The 7,338-nt window shown below is 37.3% G+C and overlaps 1 long non-coding RNA gene across 1 annotated transcript; it reads left to right on the forward strand.

Annotated features, from left to right (window-relative positions):
* Window positions 1-3,624: 3,624 nt before the first annotated feature.
* On the forward strand, window positions 3,625-4,520 carry LOC120850457. Its single transcript, XR_005718147.2, has 3 exons — window positions 3,625-3,748; window positions 4,172-4,241; window positions 4,316-4,520. It is a non-coding gene; the product is annotated as an uncharacterized LOC120850457 (long non-coding RNA).
* The last annotated feature ends 2,818 nt before the right edge of the window (window positions 4,521-7,338 follow it).

Here is a 7,338-nt window from a genome sequence, read left to right on the forward strand (position 1 = left end):
ATAATGTACTGATGTAAGGTGGGTACAAGGATAATTAGGGAAATAGTGGTTTTAAAGGTCAAAATAACGACATTAAAAGATGTGTTATTTTGAGAATATGGCAGTAACACTTGTGAAAGCACTTGCACCAATGAGTTTAGAATGATCCGTTTTGATGGGTATACTCTATTTTCATACTTAGTTTATGAATTCAGGCCATCCACATGATCTCCCAGTATACACATTTGTACATTATTTACATATTTACATTTTTTCTTCTATTTGGAAACATGGAGAATGTTAAGTTATATATTTTTTTTTCTTTTTGTAAAAAGAATGTTAAGGGTTACAATTACTGGCTTGTAAATTTTATATCTCATATCGAATTATCCACCATCTGTCCCTTTACATTGTTTTTTTTTTTTTTTTTATTTTTAATTAAGTATTGTAATGTTTTCTTCTTTCTTTTTATGTGTGGCCAGCAAGGTTCGATGTATCTTAGCGGGTTGATGTTAGAATTAGAAGAATATGTTGAATTGTAGGTTGCAGGGATGTTTCCCATTCAATTCAATTGAAAGCAGCAATTTTGGTTAAGGTTTTTCGTGCGAGTCCGGAAGATTTTCATCCGCCGGACCGGGCGACTCCTGGTCTGGATGGCACACCAGGTAGCCCCCTACCACCTTCTTAGGGATGGTACGCCACAACCTTGTTTCTAATTAGGTTTTCCTTTTGGTTTCAGGTTTCTCTGCGGGTTCGCAAGATATTTATCCGCCAAACCGGGCGACTCTTGGTCTGGGTGGCGCACCAAGTAGCCCCCCACCAACCCATAAGGGAAGGCGCGCCATGAACCGTCAACCAAGCCACCTCCCTGTCAGCCATCATCTTGCATTCCCTGTTGTCTGCTGTTTTCTGTTGAACGTCTTTTTGGTGTTTAATTAGGTTACTACCTCTTCCTGAATAAACATCATCATCCGCTCCATAACCTTTATGGCTTTGACATTCGACAAAATTGACCATTTCGTAGCATTATCGAATACGGTATATTTAAGTTTGTTTAATTCGTTACGGAAAGTCAATGTCCAAGGGCAGGTAGTTAGATAATGTTCGAAATTAGCGGTCGGAAGTCCGCAAAAGCAATTATTAGTATTCGTTATTTTAAATCTAAAAAGATAAAAAGGAAATCTTCCATGCCCGGTTATAATTTGTGTTAAAAGATGTGAAGATGGGAACATTTCCGGTATGTTGTATACAGTGGGAATCCATGTAAATAGTTCTTTTTCTCTGCCCAATCTTTTCCACTCATCATCCCATTCCCTCCTTACTTCTTTATTTAATTCTTTTTTAACGGTTTTTTGTGAATAAAGACAAGAAACTATTCTTCCATTAAAGTGTGCTAATTTCGCGTAGTGGTCTGCCAGATCATTCCCTTCATCACCTGCATGAGCCTTCACATAGAAAAAATGTATGGTATTTTTATTTTGTATTTGTATTATTAATTGTTTTAATCTATGTATGGTTTCTGTTTTTGTTTGGATGTTCGCGAGATTTTGAAGGAGTGAAAGACTATCTGTATGTATGGCTATTCTTTCCGAATTGCTTTTATTAATTAATATATACTTTAATGCTTCTTCGAATGCTATTCTTTCTGCATCATATATGGTTGCATAATTGGGAAGTTTAAATTGTGATACCTTTTCTATTGTCCCTGTTGGTAATATGGCCACAAATGCTGCACCGACTTTATTTGGAGAAAAAGAACCATCTGTATATATATGTAGGTTGCAGGAAACGGTTGTGTTTTGTTGGAATTCTATTTTAAATTTTTTTGAGGGATGTAAAATCCAGCGATCGTACATGTATTCAGTATTCTGTTTATTATATAATTGGTTATTACATTCTATTTCTTTATTTTCTTGGAAAATTAAAAATTGTTTAACTTCTTTTTTTAGTGTAATATGTATTGGTGGGATGTTGCATAATATGGGAAGACTGAGATTACTGGATGTATTGTATGCTCGCGCGATGTTTAAGAGAGGTATCCGTTGTAGCGAAATTACTTTTCTTAATAAATGTGTGTTATGGGTTTCTCTCCACCATATACTGGCACCATAAACTATATATCTTTCTATGCACCTCAAATATAATTCTTTTTGTTGTTTTTGATTTATTCCCCAATGTATTTTGGCAAAAGTTGTCATTTTTAATGTATGTTTTAATATTTTTTCTCTAAGATATTCTATGTGTGGTATAAAGGATAGGTTTACATCAAAGACAACCCCTAATAATCGTAATGTGGTTACATATTTCAGGTTATGGTTATTAATCCTTACTGTAGGCGGTCTTCCTTGGGAAAGGCGTTTACCTGCTGCAATTAACATACAGTAACATTTTGAATAATTTAAATTCAGACGATGTTCGGTGGACCATTGAGAAATTATTTCTAAAGTTATATTTGCTATTGTTTCAATTTCTCGTCTTGTTTTTCCAGTAATAACTAACGAGCGACAGAATTCTAGAATTCTAAGTGGAGAGTGGAAACAAGACTGAAAAATAAAGTTCTCTCCAACCTGTGCCACTCGAGGTATAACAGGTTTAAACCAATAAAAATAATAAAAAAAATATAATAAATTAAATAAATAAAGCTAAATTGCTTTTGCCTTTTTTGTATAAAATTGCCAATTAGAAAAAGGGAAGAAGCGAAACCTCGCAATTGAACGGGCCTGTAAAAATCGCGGGGTTTTTTATTTTCTTTAAGTGTATTCTTAGAATCTCCTTTTCTATAGTTTGCGATTTATATTTCCCGTTGCAGTCCTTGTGTCTTGTTTCTGTTTCTTCTGGCTTGAGGTGTTTTCTTTAACTTGTGGTTTATTGTAAGCTGTAAAAAATGAGAAGTAAAATAAGTTAGTAAATCTATTAATATGTTTATTCATAAATATACCTGCTCATGTGTTCACCTGCTTTGTTCGTTTATAGCTATTGGTAATTGTCAGCTTAAAGCTAATCGAAAAATGGTTTGGTCAAATAATTTTATCACTAATGAAATTTTGAAAAGTTTTAAGTAATATGTTTTGAGAAAGCCTTATTCAAGCCCAGTGACCGGAATATCCGGACCGCCAGGCTCTCGCTTGTTTTGTAAAGTGAATTGATTTTTGATTGAGTGTTTCAAGATAAGAAGTGGTTTTATAGTTATAATTGGTGAATCAGTGTTAACGCTAATAAATAAATGCAAAAAGAAAGGATCTAAATATCTGTATATAGAGAGAGAATAAGACAATACAAATATACAATTATAATGGTGTGTGATGTCAAGTTGTGGGGTAACTATAGTGTAGAATATTGTCTAGATTGCGCCACAAAACAATTTGAATAATTTTGAAATCTATGCTTTGTTAGTAGGAAATAATTATTATGTGAAGTCCGTATTGGTTATGTACAGCTATTTACATGGTGCGAATGTAGAGAAATAAAATTAGCGATGTGTGTGAAAACAGATTATGCTAGTGTTTGAGTGGTTACTTTCGGTGGAGTATTTATTACGATAAGCTAAGAATATATAATTTAGAAATTTTTTTTTTTTTTCAACTATATTTATTATTTTGTCATTTCTATCAATAATGTACTGATGTAAGGTGGGCACAAGGATAATTAGGGAAATAGTGGTTTTAAAGGTCAAAATAACGACATTAAAAGATGTGTTATTTTGAGAATATGGCAGTAACACTTGTGAAAGCACTTGCATCAATGAGTTTAGAATGATCCGTTTTGATGGGTATACTCTATTTTCATACTTAGTTTATGAATCCAGGCCATCCACATGATCTCCCAGTATACACATTTGTACATTATTTACATATTTACATTTTTTCTTCTATTTGGAAACATGGAGAATGTTAAGTTATATATTTTTTTTTTCTTTTTGTAAAAAGAATGTTAAGGGTTACATTTACTGGTTTGTAAATTTTATATCTCATATCGAATTATCCACCATCTGTCCCTTTACATTGTTTTTTTTTTTTTTTTTTTTTTTTAATTAAGTATTGTAATGTTTTCTTCTTTCTTTTTATGTGTGGCCAGCAAGGTTCGATGTATCTTAGCGGGTTGATGTTAGAATTAGAAGAATATGTTGAATTGTAGGTTGCAGGGATGTTTCCCATTCAATTCAATTCAATTGAAAGCAGCAATTTTGGTTAAGGTTTTTCGTGCGAGTCCGGAAGATTTTCATCCGCCGGACCGGGCGACTCCTGGTCTGGATGGCACACCAGGTAGCCCCCTACCACCTTTTCAGGGATGGTACGCCACAACCTTGTTTCTAATTAGGTTTTCCTTTTGGTTTCAGGTTTCTCTGCGGGTTCGCAAGATATTTATCCGCCAAACCGGGCGACTCTTGGTCTGGGTGGCGCACCAAGTAGCCCCCCACCAACCCATAAGGGAAGGCGCGCCATGAACCGTCAACCAAGCCACCTCCCTGTCAGCCATCATCTTGCATTCCCTGTTGTCTGCTGTTTTCTGTTGAACGCCTTTTTGCTGTTTAATTAGGTTACTACCTCTTCCTGAATAAACATCATCATCCTCTCCATAACCTTTATGGCTTTGACATTCGACAAAATTGACCATTTCGTAGCATTATCGAATACGGTATATTTAAGTTTGTTTAATTCGTTACGGAAAGTCAATGTCCAAGGGCAGGTAGTTAGATAATGTTCGAAATTAGCGGTCGGAAGTCCGCAAAAGCAATTATTAGTATTCGTTATTTTAAATCTAAAAAGATAAAAAGGAAATCTTCCATGCCCGGTTATAATTTGTGTTAAAAGATGTGAAGATGGGAACATTTCCGGTATGTTGTATACAGTGGGAATCCATGTAAATAGTTCTTTTTCTCTGCCCAATCTTTTCCACTCATCATCCCATTCCCTCCTTACTTCTTTATTTAATTCTTTTTTAACGGTTTTTTGTGAATAAAGACAAGAAACTATTCTTCCATTAAAGTGTGCTAATTTCGCGTAGTGGTCTGCCAGATCATTCCCTTCATCACCTGCATGAGCCTTCACATAGAAAAAATGTATGGTATTTTTATTTTGTATTTGTATTATTAATTGTTTTAATCTATGTATGGTTTCTGTTTTTGTTTGGATGTTCGCGAGATTTTGAAGGAGTGAAAGACTATCTGTATGTATGGCTATTCTTTCCGAATTGCTTTTATTAATTAATATATACTTTAATGCTTCTTCGAATGCTATTCTTTCTGCATCATATATGGTTGCATAATTGGGAAGTTTAAATTGTGATACCTTTTCTATTGTCCCTGTTGGTAATATGGCCACAAATGCTGCACCGACTTTATTTGGAGAAAAAGAACCATCTGTATATATATGTAGGTTGCAGGAAACGGTTGTGTTTTGTTGGAATTCTATTTTAAATTTTTTTGAGGGATGTAAAATCCAGCGATCGTACATGTATTCAGTATTCTGTTTATTATATAATTGGTTATTACATTCTATTTCTTTATTTTCTTGGAAAATTAAAAATTGTTTAACTTCTTTTTTTAGTGTAATATGTATTGGTGGGATGTTGCATAATATGGGAAGACTGAGATTACTGGATGTATTGTATGCTCGCGCGATGTTTAAGAGAGGTATCCGTTGTAGCGAAATTACTTTTCTTAATAAATGTGTGTTATGGGTTTCTCTCCACCATATACTGGCACCATAAACTATATATCTTTCTATGCACCTCAAATATAATTCTTTTTGTTGTTTTTGATTTATTCCCCAATGTATTTTGGCAAAAGTTGTCATTTTTAATGTATGTTTTAATATTTTTTCTCTAAGATATTCTATGTGTGGTATAAAGGATAGGTTTACATCAAAGACAACCCCTAATAATCGTAATGTGGTTACATATTTCAGGTTATGGTTATTAATCCTTACTGTAGGCGGTCTTCCTTGGGAAAGGCGTTTACCTGCTGCAATTAACATACAGTAACATTTTGAATAATTTAAATTCAGACGATGTTCGGTGGACCATTGAGAAATTATTTCTAAAGTTATATTTGCTATTGTTTCAATTTCTCGTCTTGTTTTTCCAGTAATAACTAACGAGCGACAGTGGGAAATCGTCGCTCGTCGCTGACTCTCGTCGCTGTCGCCTTCGCTCGTCTCGTCGATCGCTAAATCGCTTACATGCGGTTCAGCCTTAACTGTCCAATGGAGCAAAGCCTGTGAAAAACGGCACCTAAATTCCCATTGGCTGAGGGTAACGAGACCTATATTCCCGTTGGGTGCGACGCGTCATATGACGCCGCACCGGCCACATGACGAGTCATCTGGCGCATCGCGCGTCATCTGGCGGCGTAGCGGGAAAGGGGGGAGGGGTGGGGCGGCGCGGGTATGCACTGGCCTGACGTTAGGCTAGCCGTTAGGCCTATCGTTACGATTTGAGGTCTAACGTCGTCAACCGGTACGCGCAGCTATTTGACGTGAAGGGGGGGGGGGGGGGGGGCGGACGTGGGTAAGAGCAGACCTGACGTTAGGCCTGCAGTTAGGCCTGACGTAAGGCCTACAGTTAGGCCTAACGTTAGGCTTTAAGTTCTGATGTCGTCTCCCGGTACTTTGAGGACGTTCTAGACGTCGTCCTCTAGGCGTCGTCCTTGAGGTCCTCCAAGAGGTCCTAGGCGTCGTCCTCTTGGTGTCGTCCTGAACTTTAATACGTGTACAAACATTACTCGAAAACATTTCACCCGCGGGGCTTCAATGCTTTCGCATTCCTAGACGTAAGCAGTCTTAACTGTCCTCCTGTAATTTTGTCTTGCCTGATCACCCGAAGGTCATCCTGGAGATTTTCCGCACCGCCTGGTGATAGTTAGGGGGAGAGAATTGGTTTAATAAGGCGGGGGAATCATGTGTCTTTCATTTTAGATTTAGGCTAGGTGGCGCAAGCTACTGTCCGTTACAAAGTGTATAGCCATTAACGTCCATCCATCCATCCGGACCAGGTAGCCCACATGCCAAATCGCCCGTGGTCATTTCCAGCGCGAGGGGGCCATGTGCAATTGGCCACGCGCATGGCGCTTCGCCGCTGAGAAAAAGAGGTTGCAACGTATGCGTAGGGGGCTCCTGGGATCGCGGAGCGGGCGATAACGGTCAACAAATGACCTTTTCTTGTTGAACCAGTGCATCGTGTCATTTTCCGAGACGGGTAGCAACAAGAAAATTTCAAAAAATTTTCTCGCTAAATTTAGCGGAGATGCTGAGAAATGCTTGGAGACGGTTGCAGATGATCGACGCCAAATCGACGCTTTCGGCTCCTCCTCGCGTCGTGTAATGCAAGCGCGGTCATAAACCACGTGACCCGAATCGAACT

Source organism: Ixodes scapularis, unplaced genomic scaffold (assembly GCF_016920785.2).
Source record: "Ixodes scapularis isolate PalLabHiFi unplaced genomic scaffold, ASM1692078v2 PGA_scaffold3__209_contigs__length_174095766, whole genome shotgun sequence".
Lineage (NCBI taxonomy): Eukaryota > Metazoa > Arthropoda > Arachnida > Ixodida > Ixodidae > Ixodes > Ixodes scapularis.